At 38.7% G+C, this 16,223-nt stretch overlaps 1 pseudogene; it reads right to left on the reverse strand.

The window, feature by feature from the left end:
• LOC133903112 (lysophospholipid acyltransferase LPEAT1-like) overlaps window positions 1-14,858 on the reverse strand; it is a 66,481-nt pseudogene extending 51,623 nt beyond the window's left edge.
• Between the last annotated feature and the right edge of the window lie 1,365 nt (window positions 14,859-16,223).

A 16,223-nucleotide genomic window follows, 5' to 3' on the forward strand; every position in this document is an offset into this window, starting at 1 on the left:
ACGGACAGAGCAGCAGCGACTTCTAGGGCTTGGATGCATGGAATAGGGGTAGGAGAGGGTGTGCAACTCATATATATAGGGCTAGGGATGGCTGGTTGAGGTGGAGTCCAAACCGAACACGAATCGGATTCTAGTTCGAGTCGGTTACGATTTCCTTTTTCGTAGCTCTGTATTCCAAGGATGATATCTCTGTCGTACGGACTGCAAATTGGATGTTTCTTGATTCTAAATTGTAGTACTCGAAAAGATCTACAACTTTGGTAGTAATTGGAACTTCTGAAAACGTCATTTTGATTTCTAAAAATGCACCACAACATAAACTGTTTGAACTCGGACTTCTCTGCATAGTACTAATTTCGGGGGCCATAACTCTCAGCTCCATTATCTAAAAGAGGACTTCCATAGGTTCAAATCGAAACTCTCGACGAGACCTGCAACTTTGGTATTGTCAAGATTTGCATTTGAGGCCGTTTTGAACTCCGAAACGTCATGAGAAGATGAGGCTGTCCAGGACTCCATGAAAATTTGCAGATTTCGTGGATCCTTTGTTGGGCCATCTAGAAGACTTGGCTAAGGGTTTGGATTTGAGCAAGATTGAGCCCAAAGACATTTTAGATATATCTAGGGTTTATAAAAGAAACTTTTGCAGAGAAATTTGAATAGGATTTGAATTTGAATTGAGTTCAGAGTGAATTTAAAAGAAACGAAAAAGATGAGGTTGAACAAGAATAGGAGTAGATAAGGAATTTGAATTTGGATTTAGATAGAATTTTAAGAAAGAGAAGAGATTGACTTTAAACAAGGATTTGGATAATATTTGAATTGACCTGGAGAAAGATTAGGTATAATCAAGGATTGAATAGATGATGAATTCAAGGATTTTGAATTCCAACCATTAAGATCCTTAACTTATTCACTACTGAGTTTTGTAAAAACCTTTTCAAAATGTTTTTCACTCAAAACACCAAAAGGAAAGACAAAGAAGAAAAAAAACTCTAATGCATTTACCTGGCTCCTAACAAAACTCAGCATGCAATGCACACAAAATAATAACCTATATTGATTGATTGATTAAGAAAATAGGTTTTAAACCTATACTACTTGTGAAGCTATTCAACAATCTTGAAAATTTTTAGAAATTTGAGAAATCTGAAAATCAGGGTGTTAGAGACGATCTAGGGGACCATGCGAAGTCTTGGGTGACCCTAGCTATGTACATAGAGGTCAAGCAAAATATGGAAGGAATGATGAAGATGGCGTGTTGACGAAGTCAAGCGAAGTGGATGCCGGTGAAAGTGACAAGGTGGCCTGAGGGATCGGGAGTGAAAGAGACTTGCTGGTGGTCAATATCGCAAGACATAGTACACCCATTGACATCGAGATGCTTGCTTGAGGTGAAAGCAAGTGCAGCAAGTCATGCTTTGAGAAGCGTGCGAGGCGGTTTTACAGTTTGACCTCAAAACCATAGAAGGATGGAGGGCATGTGGCATCATCGTGAGGCTTGCGTCGAGGCGAAGCTAAGTCATGAAAGCGTCACGGCCGTTTGATGGATGGAGTGAAAAATGGACCAAAATGCCCCGATGGTAGGTAGGAGGCCATTCAAAGAGAGGGGCATTTTGGAACAATGAAGCTTAAAGGCTAACCTCCCTAGGCCTATAAATAGAGGGGTACGGCTGTGTGAAGGCTTGAGGCAGCTATTTGAGCCTTGAGAGAGAGGTTTTAGAGGAAAGGAAAGATCTTAGCCTTTATAATAGGTAAGAGCTTTTAGTGAGGATAACTTCTTGTAATCTACCAAAAAGAGGGCTGTCCTCCGCAAGAAATGAAGGGATTGGTTCTTTTGATGCTTATGTTCATCTTCTTCCAGCCTCTTTCTATTGGCTTCCTTGCTTTGTTGCGAGTTTTTGTTTTGGTTGTTTTTTTGTTTCAGTTGTTGAGCTTAAAATTTCCACCTTGTAAAGTTGTTCTTATTGCTAGAAGTATAAAATTCACATACATATGTATACGTTGGGTCTTGAATTCCACTGCCTCTAGATCATCAACCTAGAGAATCTGTTCTACTGGTGATCTTGTCTTTGATTTGAAGGTTTCTTTCATGAAGTTGCAATATTTTTATGGTGATGACTCATGGATCGAGTTTCATTAGAACCTAGGGTTCATATACAACCATGAGAGCTATGATTTCCCTTGCGTTCTTGATTGCAACTTGTTTCTTTCTAGAGTTTGCTTCCGCTTGAGTTTTTGAGGTGCGTTCGGTGGAACAAAGGAGAAGGCAACTTGATTCGAAAGAATTTGGTAAGACGCCTATTCACCCCTTTCTAGTCACCATTCTCGGTCCTACAGCTTCTTGTATTTCCTATCGATGTTCCTCCACTGCATAGAATCAATAGGGTGTCTCAGCATTCCATCATTCTCGCGCTCCTCGGTGTGCCATCGCATAAATTCGGTTTGTCTTTTGTTTGTGAATAAACGCTTCAAACGGGGGACTATAGGATAATACTACATCACCTTGATGGGAGCCTTTTTCTTCTTTCCTTCACCATTGATATCATCACTGTCACGCTTGTACCATTCTGCACCATATGCGAGACATGCTTCCAAGTCTGTATGCTCTTCGCGATATAACATGCAATCGTTTGGACATGCATCTATTTTCTGTTCTTCTGAACCCAATGGGCACACAACCTATTTGGTCTTGTACGTGTTTTCTGGCAGTATATTTCCCTTTGTAAGCAATTTCTTCATGAACAGTAATAACTCTGTGAAGCTTGTATTAGACCACACATTTCTTGCCTTCAATTGTAGTAGTGAAAGCACGATATGCAACTTTGTGTGCTCCTTCTCGCAACTCAAGAACAACAGTATTTTAGAGTCCTCTACCATACGCTGAAACTTTTGAAACTCTCTTTCATTGCTGAAGTTCCCCGCCCCATCGTGTAACATCTGCTCCAGACCATGATCATCGTCGTCAGCCAACATCTTCTGTAGATCATCATCGACCAATGTATCTCCAACAGGCGGCATATCGGTGTATCCATTAGCCGACATATCGGTGCACAAGTCTTCATCTTCTCTGCCAATGTGTTGCCTTTCTTGTACGATCTCAGTTTCACCGTGCTCAGTCCAACGATTATAACTAGGCATAAAGCCTCTTGACATAAAGTGGGAGTATATCTGTTGGATGGTGGAAAACCGCTTCTTGTTCTCGCAATCGACAGATGGACAACACATGTATTGAAACTATGTATATTGATTGTACGCCGTGGCTCCTACCAGGAAATACTCCACGTTTTTCTTATACTCTACACCCACACGGCTCGCATCATACATGCATCTTCTGACATCTACAATTATATCATTATTGTAAATCCATATTCAAAATATCTAGAAAATTTTCAATCACCAACAAAAAATTACCTCGCCATCTCCTACCAGCAATTGGCCTGAGTTGGAGGAGTCATCTTTTGTATGCTTTCACGTTGGCTTTCGATGAGTGTTTGTTGATGAGATCCCTAAAAGTTTTTATTACTATTGAACCCTTATGTAGGACTAATTAAATAAAAATAAAAATAAATATGCTCATACATAAAGTTTCTATATTGGAGCTTTCTAATTAAATAAAATATAAAAATATAATTGGATCTTGCTACATACCTAAATATCATGAAGAAATTTTCTAATTCATTAAAAATCAAAATAAATACGCTCATACCTAAAGTTTACATATTGGAGCATGTTAATTAATTAAAATATAAAAATATAATTGGAGCTTACTACATATATAAATATCTTGGCTAATTTTTCTAATTCATTAAAAATCAAAAATAAATATGCTCTTACCTAAAGCTAATTTAAATCAATAGTAAAGAGACTTTCCACCATCAAGCTACTAATTGAAGCTTCCATATCATAAATGAGGTATAATTGTATCTACATTGTCTTAAAACATCATGACCATAAATTCATCTCCATCATTTCAAAATCTAGAGCAATTTAGCAAATAAAATTCAATTAGAAATGGATTGGTGATGAAGTTACATACCTTGGAACTCCTATGGCACGAGGATTCCTTAAAATTTTGATGCCACCAAGAACTTGGTGACCAAAAATGACTGCCACTGAGTAAGAACAGAGCTTCTCTCTATTGTGCTCGGGTTTGGGAAATGAGAGGGCTACTTTTATATAGCCGAGACATCATTGTCGGCTCATATAACTAGCCAGCAATGATGCCCTGCTATCACTGCCGGTCAGTGGCTTAAGCCAGCAGTGATGAGAGAGCTAAGCATCACTACCGGCTCAAGCCATCGACCTGTAGTAATAATACTTATCACTGCCGGTTCATAAGCTATAATGACTGATTCTTCCCATACAACTTATGAACTGATAGTAATACCCTATCACTACGGGTCCATAATGAGTTGATAGTGATAGGCCAGCATTAAAAGCCAGTTCTATAATAGTGATGGTAAGATACACATGGTTATCACTGGCCCCTTTCATTGTAAGTAAACAATATATGTTCCCATGATAAATTTTACATGAACCGCATCTGCGTATTCTAAGTAAATATGAGGGTTGTTGGACTCCATAATCTTGTAAAAGCAAAAACAGTCAACATTGTTCACCAGAGGATGCTAAACAAATAGGGGAAATGTGGACGTGGGATTACATATGCACTCGGAGTATTGTTTGTTATTTTTCATATTTCAGAAAACCATGATGTTGGCATGTCAGAATATGTGTATCACAAATTTGTTTTTGGCATGATCATATATGCACAGTACAATAAACTGACAAGTTTATGCCCATTCTAATACCAGTTTGTATTGTTTCTTAATTTCTCTTTTCCTTCCAAAGTATTCACATGATTATATTTTATTACTTCTTTTGTAAACACATATTCTAACATGCATCATATATATATGCATATATTTTTAATGACTTCTTTTATGTGCATGGACCCAAAATGGGCGCAGATGAAGCAAAAAGGAAAAAATAAATAAAACCCAAGTCTTAGCAGCAAATGCTGTATTTACATCTTTGGGTTTTAGTTTTTTGAAAAGGGACAGAACAATAGCTTAAATGCAGTCAGCCCAACGTATTGTTGCTGTAATGATATTTTGACAAGTACAATTAGCTAAAATCCATCCATCCGATATACCACTAGAAAAATGATTTGTACCGATGGTTCAGAAACCCTGTGCTGAACACTTTTGTACAGATAATTTTTAAACCGTCTGTATAAATAATTTGTACAGATGGCTTGTTATTGGAACCGTCTGTACAAATTATTTGTACAGACGGCTCATTATTGGAACCGTCTGTATTAAGTTTTCTGAAGCTAAAAAAATCTAAAAAAAATATTTTTCCTACCCACAACAGCCACCTATATTATTATGTAAGCGTAGTCACAAGTCATATGATTTTTCACGTGAAATATCACGTTTTCTAGAGTGGAACCTGCAACCTCTAACCTCACGCGAACCTTCCTTACCGTCTCTCACCTGTCGTTCATTGTTGTCTATTATATAAGATATACGCTCAAAATGAGTGGGCACGGTTCTAAACTTAAAACCGTCTGTACTAATTGTACAAACAGTTCTAGTTTAGAACCGTCTGTACTATTCCTTTTTAATAGATGGTTCTAATTTGAAATCATCTGTACTATTACTGCCAATAGTACAGACGGTTCTAGTTTAGAACTGTCTGTACTGTTCCTTTTGTATAAACGGTTTTAATTTGGAACCGCCTGTAAAAAAGTAACAGTATAGATAGTTCTAAACTAGGACTATCTGTACTATTAATACAGACAATTGTAGTTTATAACTATTTGTACTGTAGCATCCCACTTCGTTACAACTTCTCGTTGTTATTTTTTCATACGATTCTAGTTTAGAGTCGTTTGTGATATCTTTGTACAAGCGACTCATAAATCCGTCTGCAAGGATCTACCACTAAATGAATTCTCTAATATACTGTTTTTTTAATTAAGATCCAACTAAAACACGCATAAGTGGCATCATTATTGAGCCTCAAGAATGTCCAGAGAAATCTAGCTATAGCCCGCTTTAGATTATCTGGATTTATAGGACAGCTTTGCACACTAAATAAACGTCAAAGCTTTCGAAGCATCCACACACCCGGCATCAAAAGTTGACGAGGAAGGGCTACGCTATTGGATGCCGTAGCCTTTAGTCACATCCAGAGGCCATGTTTTTAAAGCACTTGTTTTTGCCCTAACAAAACGATAGCTCTCTCTAACCATTGTAAACGTGACCATGTGAGCTGATGTGACCATGTGAGCATGACAACAGTAAAAGGTGTCTGATGTGACCATGTGAGCATGAAAATCAAATCGAAATATTGCAAATTGAACAAGTAGAACAGCTCTAGACGCAGACCATGTTCTCAAGTTTCACCTTTCAGTTTTAGTGCAGTGCTCTCTTTTGTTCCAGTGTACTACTGTTATACATTTACAATAAAGAACAAGCCCTTCGACAACGGAGAGGCGTTGTTATCCCTCATACAATATAACAAGCAGTTTGATGTATTCTGAAATATATTAGTGCCAACTTAGCATGTGTGCAGTCAAACTATTACATCTTTTACTAACAATATTGATCTAGGGAAGGGTGAATTAGGCAATTAACTGAACAGCAGACACTCGTCAAGAAACAAATACCATTCATTTTAATCCCAATTGAGGTAGCTAGGTTTCACCAAAATTAATAAAAATTTAGCAGAAGGTAGGGAATCATATGAGGGTTCCATTTTGACAACAATAGCCCAATTTGGATGGATAGATATTTCTACATAACTATTTAAAGAAGGCCACTTTTCAAACTTGGGTGAATTATTTGGGCATCGAGATGATTTCCAAAAATCTTGAAAAAATCACAAAATCCTAACATATGGTGGTATAGCTGCCGAAATGTTTGTGTGGGTCACTTCTATGGAAAAATCACAGCTTGTAATGTCATGTTACATAGTTACCTATCACACAGCACTACCATGCAGGATATTTTCAGTAGAATATTTTTTGTGGGGGTCACTTCTACGAAATTTTTCTTTGGCAGGATATTTTCATTAGAATAAGATGCAAGAATGATTACTGAAAGCATTTCATGCAGGATCTAGTAGACTAGTACTAGCTATTGCAACGTTTGATTGAATTGACTCATATAATACGCAGATTTGTATTTTTCACAAACTTTTGAGAATTTGAAAAAAATGAATATAGTGAATAGAAATTGGATCAAAACAACTCAATTAGGGACAACATGCAAGCATATAGTATCAAAATTGTTCCCAATTTCATGATATAACTAGCAAAAAATTAACACGCAAGTTGACAATTAGATGGGCAGCAAGTAAACTCAGTGTTTCTAACAAAAGTTCAAAAATTTGGCAGCATTTACTAGGTCCCGTATTCATCACAAAAATACCACCTGCACATAGAGCAACATATATATCACATCTTGGACCCCTCGTGTCAATTAAACACACCTGAGCAGCCTCTATGTGTCCTATACCACAAAGATAATGCATACGCAGTAGCCCACGTATTGACCATACCAACTATTCAATACAAGATGTTCCCAAGCAAGCCACACCTTGGGTGCACGACCATGACTCACATCACATGGCAAGAGGTCCACAACCACCATCGTGTGGTAGATATTCATACACCCATGAGAACGTATTCACTTACTAGGAGGAGATGATGACGACACGTCGATCAAGGACGACGGCGGCGTGCGGATTAGGGAGGATGGCAGCAGCATGTGGAGGAGGGAGGCCGAAGAGGTTGTCGACCGATGGGACTCCGGTTTGTTGGTAGCGAGGTGGATGGCGTGTCAACTGGCGTGCAGATTGGAGGAGGCCCCTCGGACGTTAGCGACAAGCAGAGGGAGGCCGGAGAGGGCATCAACCAATGGCCCTTGGAGGACAGAGGCCGGAGGGCACTGGAGAGGGCATCAACGACGGCGGAGCGTGCAGGCAGCCTATCGGCGCTGTATAAGTTTGTCAATGGGGGCTAGGGTTTCGGGGCCTCGTGCCATGCTATATATAGAAATGCATTTCCATATGCAGTGGATTATAACACCCGCCTGTGGAAATAGTTTTAAAAATGTTTTTGACATGTCTATTAAACATTATCATTTTTTTTGTCACTTTTGGGAATCAATAATCACTGGAAATTAAATTACATAACATGAATGTCACATTGAAAAATAAGTTGCATAACATGATAATCACATTGGAAACCAAGTTACATATATAATATGGTACTATTTTCCATGAACAGTTTTCCCTACACCATCAAGGCGCATCTATGGCATCACAGATCTATTAAGGATTGCTTCTAGAAGTTTGATCTTTTCTAGATCTCCGTAAGGCGGCACATTATCGAACTGATTGTATTCTTCCTTATCCTCCACATTCTCAACTGATTGTATTCTTCCATGTGGTGAAGCAACGCTTGTGCTCTTTCATGGTCCAATCATCTGAGCGGCCTTGATTTTCTGTGTGAAGCTCATTCAGGTGTTGCTCAACGTACGGCTCCACTATCTTGAGCTATTGCAAGATGGTGAAATGTGCTTCTTCCACTGCTTTGTAATCCCCATCGGTGAATCTTTTCTCTCATTTGGTCCCTCTCTCAGACAACCTTCCCTCATGTTGAGATACAGGTACACCAATCGGTTCTGCATCTTTTTATGTAATCAATGCAACTCTCAACAACTTTCACAGTACTGTAGCCCTCAATCATGGAACCCTCTGGGTGAGCACAATTCTGTACATAGCCCTTGAAAATGCCCATGTACTGCTCAATCACATACATCTGATGTAGGAATATAGGACCCAGTGCAATTATCAGATTCATGATGTGAACCAAGAGGTGTACCATGACATCAAAAAAGGATGTAGGGAAGCACATCTTAAGTTAGCACAGTGTCTCTATCAAGTTACTATGTAAAGCACCCACTCTTTCAGCATCCATAACATTCTATGCAATTGCGTTGAAGAAGTGACACAACCATGCGATAACCACCTTTATGTATCCTGGCTTGACACCCCTGATTGTAATAGGGAGCATTTGCGTCATCATCACATGGAAATCATGAGACTTCATGCTGATTAGCTTCAAATCTTCCATCGAGACTAGTTTCTTGATGTTCGATGAGTAACCAGTCAAGACTCTCACCCCATATATGCACTTGCACAATGCATTTTCTCCTCAGGTGTCAGAAAGTAGCTAGCCAGAGGAAGGTAATGTTTTCCATTTGGTCTGTCTTTAGGGTGTAGCTCTAGCCTAATTTTAAAATGCACCAAGTCCTTACATTACTTGATTCCATTTTTTGTCTTGCCTGATATGTCCAGTAAGAGGCCAAGGATGCTATCACACACATTCTTCTCAACGTGTATTACATCAATGCTTTGGTGAACGTCCAAGTCCTTCCAGTAGAGCAGATACTTAAAGAAAATTGGCATCTTGTTCCACAGCATGTCGGCTGCAGTCTCACTTCTCTTCATCTTTTTACCCTTCAGCGGCTTCCCAAAAACAACCTTGATGTTCTTGACCATTTCAAATAACGATGGAGGAAGGTTGTAGATGGCTAGGACTACTGGCCAAGTGCTATATGAGGTGCTCATATCACTGAAAGGTTTCATTCCATCGGTACTCAACGCAAACCTTACATTCATTTATTTCTTTAGCAAAATCTGGATATATGACATCGAACTTTCTCCATTGGCTAGCATCAGCGGGCGAAACTTAGTTCTATCCTTCTTGCACTTATCAAAATACTAACGCATTAGTTCAGAGTCCCTAGGGTTCGACTACAAATGCTGCAAGCAGAAGATCACTGGTAGGTACCACATCACCATGGAAGGACTTCTTCTCTTCTTCTCCATGTTGGAAGAAGTGTATTCTTCATCACGACCAGCAGTACTCTCTTCTTCTTCACATTGGCAGAAGCATCTTCATCCTAACAATCATCATTCCTCTTGTACTGACTCGCATTGCACACTAGGCATCTATCCAAGGCTTCATACTCTTTATGGTAGAGAATACAGTGGTTCGGACACGTGTGTATTTTTTTGCATATACAATGACAACAGATAGATAAGATTCTTCGCTTGATAAGTAGTGGTGGGCAAAAAGTTAGGCTTTGAAAGAAGGTTTGGTAAAAGACTCAACAAATCTGAGAAACTCTTGTGACACTATCCATTGCTGGCCTTCAACCTTAGAAGCTCAAGCACTGAATACAACACCATAAAGTCCTTATCATAGCCCCTCGATTCCTCATACAAAAGTTCCTTCGATACCTTCTGTAATGCCTCAAAATTATCTAAACCTCTTCTCTCCCTTAAAACATGTGGTTCTACAAAGCGCATAGATCAAAATCATCATCATCATCCATCATAATATCAGTGTCGCTTTCGACTCCCTTATCATCACCATCTACTTGATCAGCAGCGATGTCCTCATTTAATTTGTATGTATGTTTTTCGCCATGTTTGGACCAACATGTGTAATCCTCGAAAAAACCTCTCAAGATCAAGTGTGATTTGATTATGCTTAATTTGCCCCACAATTTTTGGTTCTTGCACTCAAAGTATGGACAATGTATTTCCTTTGTCTTATTAGTCAAAGCGTCCTGTTGAGTGGCTTCAATAAAAGAAGAGACTCCTTTGATGTATATTTCTCCATGTCTTTGCGCCTCGTACATCTATGCTATGTCAATCTTTAACTTCAACCACATAATTAGATCCATAAATTAATTAATAAGAAAATCATAATAATTTTTTTAAAAAAATGGAAAATTTTGGCTTGTTATGTTATAGTATGTCTCAGCAATTGTATCTATATTGGCTCAAATTTATGGCTCAAAACAATGTGGATTCATTACTCTCTCTCCCCCTCTACATCTAGATCCAGATCTAGATATATCCAAAAAAATCCTCATTCATGATAAAACATCCTAGAGGCTAAAAAACATCAAATTAAGGCTATATTTTTGAAATATAATGCTAGAATAATGTGAATCTACACAATTGAATCAACATTGGTCACAAATTTTAGCTAATTCGAGGATCTAAATGCCTAGAACCATGTGCATCTCTAGATCACATCCAAACACTAAGTAAATGTTAAATCTAGATCAAAATTTCAAAAAGATGCTAGCTAGGGATGGGATACTCTTACCTTAGATAGCCAACTCCTCCAAGAAATTTAAAAACAAAACCTCCCCCTTGGTTTTAAAATCTCTTGGCTGCCATTGCGCTACTTTGTTTGGATAGAGCAAGCTCCGACTGAATGGAGCACCTGAACAGGTACTATTTTATAGAGAGATTACCTCACATAAGGAGCCGTCTCTATACACTACTAGAGAAATCATTTTTACAAACGGTTCAAAAATTCCGTGCGGGACATTTTTTTAACTGTCTATGGAAAAGAGTCTGTACAAATCAGATTTGTACAGATGGTTCTAAATTGGAACTGTCTGCACTAATCATTTGTACATACGGTTCTAAAATTAGAACAGTCTGTACAAATGATTAGTGAAGATTGTTCTAAATTTGAACCGTCTGTACTAATCATTTGTATAGATGGTTCCAATTTAGAACTGTATGTACTAAGACAAAAAATATCAAAAAAATTACACAAACATGAACAAATTGCATTACAGCCACAGCATACCACAATCAAACCCGAACTCACAAGATCCATTATTTTCAAAGAACCAGGCTGTCAGGATACTGCATCATCCAATCACTTGTTTATCAATGGATTCAATCACTCGCATTAAGGGATTCCAAACTATGCAATTCATTATTGCATGAATAACAAAGTCTTAAACTGTGAAAGGTGAATGATGGAAAGTTTGTCTTAATTCATTAAAAGGTTATTTGTTCTTGCATCACATTCAACACAAATAGATGCAAAGGTTAAACAGCACCCTCATTGCTGCTGGAACTACAGAGGACATCCAGAAAATCAATATGACCTAAACAAAGTTTTTGGTACCAAATCTGCTGCCTTGTCTTCCTATCCTTGATTGAAGCAACTTCAAGAACATCTCCATGCTCCTCCAATAAAGGCATACCTTGTTGTTCACCAATCTCCTTATCCTTGATTAAAGCAACTTCAAGAACATCTCCATGCTCCTCCAATAAAGGCATACCTTGTTGTTCACCAATCTCCTTATCCTTGATTAAAGCAACTTCAAGAACATCTCCATGTTCCTCCAATAAAGGCCGGACCTGAAGACAAGAGAAATATCTCTCACAAACTGAACATCACAATAAGAAAACTAAATAACAGAAAAATAAAATGGAAAAGACAGGAAAAAAGATAACTAAATGCTTGAGTGGCTTAGTTAGATCTTCAATTTTTAGCCAAATAAGTTTATTTGACTAATGCAATGCTCATGGTGAAGCTGAAATCAGAAAACTCAGGAGTAGGCAATAACTAGCTAGAGGCAGCTTTACCAAGCTCTTAAGTCCCTGAGATTCACTCTAAAAGCATTTGATAATTTTATCTTGTAAGCTACATTACAGAGCTTTTAAGTTAAAAGCATTTGATAATTTTTATTTTTTGAGAAACAAAACTATTTTTTATCTTGTAAGCTACATTACAGAGCTTTTAAGTTAGAATCATGTAGTTCATTTAGTGCATAGTGATAAACTTGAATAAAAACAACCCCAAACAATGAGTACAAACTAGGCAGCCTTCTGATTTCTATCTAGCAAAATCATATCTTCAGCGCAGGAAGAATAAAGTAAAGAAAAAAGATGCTAGCAGAACATAAAGTATTTACTATTCAAGAAAGAGAAGATACTAGCATCAATGTAATACTCATGTCATCTTTAGTTGCTGTCCTCGAAACAGATCCAATAAAAAGTTTGACATAATTACTTTTGCTATCATGATGTGCAAGGAAATTTTCAAGAGGAATATCAATCTTTCGTGAATGAAAGGGTATAAGTCTAAGCTTAAAAAAATCCTCCAAGAACAGAATTTGGAGGATTGAACCTGGATCTGAGAGACGAGCTCGTGAATCTGCATGGGGAGATAGCAATGGCATGGGGATCTGAGAGGCAATTGAGTAGCCAAGAACCAGACTTGGAGTTAGAGGCCACAACCAGCATGGATCCACCCTCACCTACCACGGATCCGACCGCCACTACCATGGATCCGCCCTCACCTTTCGTGTATGCGCAGATCTAGGCGACTAGGGTTGGAGAAGGGAACGTCTGGAGGTTGGAGTCGGTGATCCTGATGGCCACTGGATTTGGCCCTGTCACCGCCTGTGAGGAGGGGGGCAATGAGTGAGCAGTGCCACATGATAGGGAATGGGGGAGAGATGCGTGGTGGCATGAGGCGGGAAGGGTGCATGCTTACTGGGACGGATCCGGAGGCCTTGGGGTCACCGAGGGCAGAGTACCCGCCACTGGACATCATCTTTGCCGTTGGCGGTAGCGAGGTAGAGGTGTTTTGCGGCGGGAAGGAGGAGTGGGAAGGGGGTACTTAGGCCGGCCGCATGAACGATGGGTGGATGGTTTATGTGAGATCTCACGTTCTCACTGAGGCTTCGGCTTTCTAGGGTTATGTGGAAGGAGGGAGATGAGAAGGGAGGCATAGGAGGTGAGGTAGAGGAGGGAGAGGCGTGGGTTGGAGAAGGTAAGTGGTATGGAGAAGGTACGCAACGCATAGTCTGTACTAAAGCTTTCGTGTAGGTGCAAAGCAGGACGAATGGTTTCTATTGGAACCGTCTGAACTATGTTATTTTTATAGACGGGTATATTTTGGACCTGTCTGTATTATTAGTACAGATGGTTCGAATTTAAGAACCGTCTGTACTAAATCGTTTCACTTTGTGGAAACTACTCCTCGTCATTTTCAGACAGTTTTAGTTTGGAACCATCTATGATACCATTTGTACAGACAGCTTCGAATAGACGTCTGTACAGGGACGTCCTACTAAATTATTTCTGTAGTATTGAGAAATATATTTTAACATGTGGCTAATTATGTGTTTCATATGTAGTAATCATCCTATTATCAGAGGCGGTTCACATAAAGAACCACCTCTGGAAATGACCTTTTACACAGGTAACTTCTTATGTTGCCTGTGTCTAGAAATCTTCCTATTTTCAGAGACGGTTCACATAAGGGACTACCTCTGGAAATGACCTTTTATACAGGTGGTTCACATAATGAACCGCCTGTGGTAATTATCCCATTTCCAGAGGCTGTTGTCATAAGCAACCGCCTGTGGAAATGTGTTTCCACATGCAGTCCGAAACCGCAGGGGCCCCCGCTAACCGCTCAGGCGGTTTGTCATATGAGTTGCTTATGGAAAGGCCCCCTGTGTGTCCTGAAAAAGAGTTTTTGTAGTAGTGTATACCTTAGACACCTTTATAATTTGAAGCTTTTGATTCTCTTTGAACAAAAATGCATCCAACACACTTGCTGCATTACACATAAAAGAATTAGTTTCAATCAATTTTGCAAGATGAAGATAAGTGGAAAATATTGACCACTCAGGAAATTATAAATAGATGAAATTGATTAAAGCAATTTTCTCAGATAATATCTAAATAAGACACTGTCTAGAAATTAAGAAAGTATTAATGAGCAAGAAAAAAGTACATTACGATACCAACTAGGGGCAACCTGGACACCGACTCCTACAATAAGGATACATTTAAGCATTCAAAATACATTAAGACATAAAATTTAAGTAAACTATGAGCAACAAAAACAATGTATATATTTTTAGTACCTTGGCAACAAAGCTTGGAAAAGAGGCTGACATGTGATAAAGAATATCCACTAGGGATGGTAATGGGCACATTTTACACACATGCTTGCGGGTAAAAACCCTAACGGATGCGGGTTTATGTTTCAAATTTTACATGTAGGTATGGGTGCGGGTTTGAAGTTGAATCCAACGCGTTCAGAGAGATGGGTATGAAATCGCTTTACCCGTGCTCGCTTCGCTGGTGTACCTGCTCCACATATTCTTTATTTATATTTGTTTGTATGGCTAGACTTGTTGTGTTGTTGAACAATGTTTGTTTGTGTTGCACTAAGCATGGTTGAATTGTGAAACAATATATTGTATGTGTGAACTATGTGATAATGTACTAATCATTACTACAGAAACAGTTTCTAAAGGTGGGTGGTAACCCATTTACAAAAACATTTAGCCATCCGTCTCTAGTCGAAGGCTTATCGAAATGGATGATTTCCACAAGCACAAAAGAGACCGCTTGTGGAAACCTATTACCAGAGGTGGTTCACTTAAGGAACCGCATGTGGTAATTCTCATTTCCACAGGCGGTTCATTAAGCAGATCACCTTTGGTAATAGTTTTCTATAGGTGGATCGTTAAGAAGTTGCCTCTGGGAATAGATTTCCACATACAGTTTCTTAAGCGGACTGCCTCTAGTAATAGGTTTTCATAGGTGGCGCACTTTAACTTCTGCCTATAGACAGATAGAATAGCACAAGCGGGTGACATAAGGACCCACCCTTGGTATGTATTTAATTCAAAATTCGTCATGGATATATATTTTATTCCCTCCAAATTTCAATACATTTTTAAGACAGATTTTTACATCACAGATTTTAACAGCATTTCAACACAGATTTTAACACAATATTTACATCATAAGATAATATACAACGCAAGTACAACAATAACTCAACTAACATTAGGATAAGTATTGTTTCCTCTCCCACTCACAAAGCCTCGGATGGCTAGCAAATTTACCTCCGTGGTCAAAGAACCTGCCATTCTTGTGGACAATTTCGTGCATGATGAACTGACACATGTCATGTTGGATGTTTTGGATATTTTAGTCAGTAAGGGAAGAGTTAGTACATCCGATCCTCTATGCCTGTAATGAAAACATAACTAAAAGAGTTAAAACACTAGTGACAGCGGAAATATAACCAAATAACAATGTGCAAATACAATGATGACTTATGCCCTCGGGGTTCGTTGGGTACCTCCTGTTTACCCTAAGAAACTGACAAACATAGTATCCATAAAGAACGGTGTTGAAACTTTGCTTGTGGAATTTCAAATAATAATACAACATATTCATTAGTTTAGTAGTACTCTTCATCATACATAGTGAGATATAAGCATTAAGGTGTGTTATTACCGAAAAGTGTGTACGGACAAACATCTCATCCGTCTTGGCTGTATCAT

This window comes from Phragmites australis, chromosome 2, assembly GCF_958298935.1.
Source record: "Phragmites australis chromosome 2, lpPhrAust1.1, whole genome shotgun sequence".
NCBI classification, from domain to species: Eukaryota; Viridiplantae; Streptophyta; class Magnoliopsida; order Poales; family Poaceae; genus Phragmites; species Phragmites australis.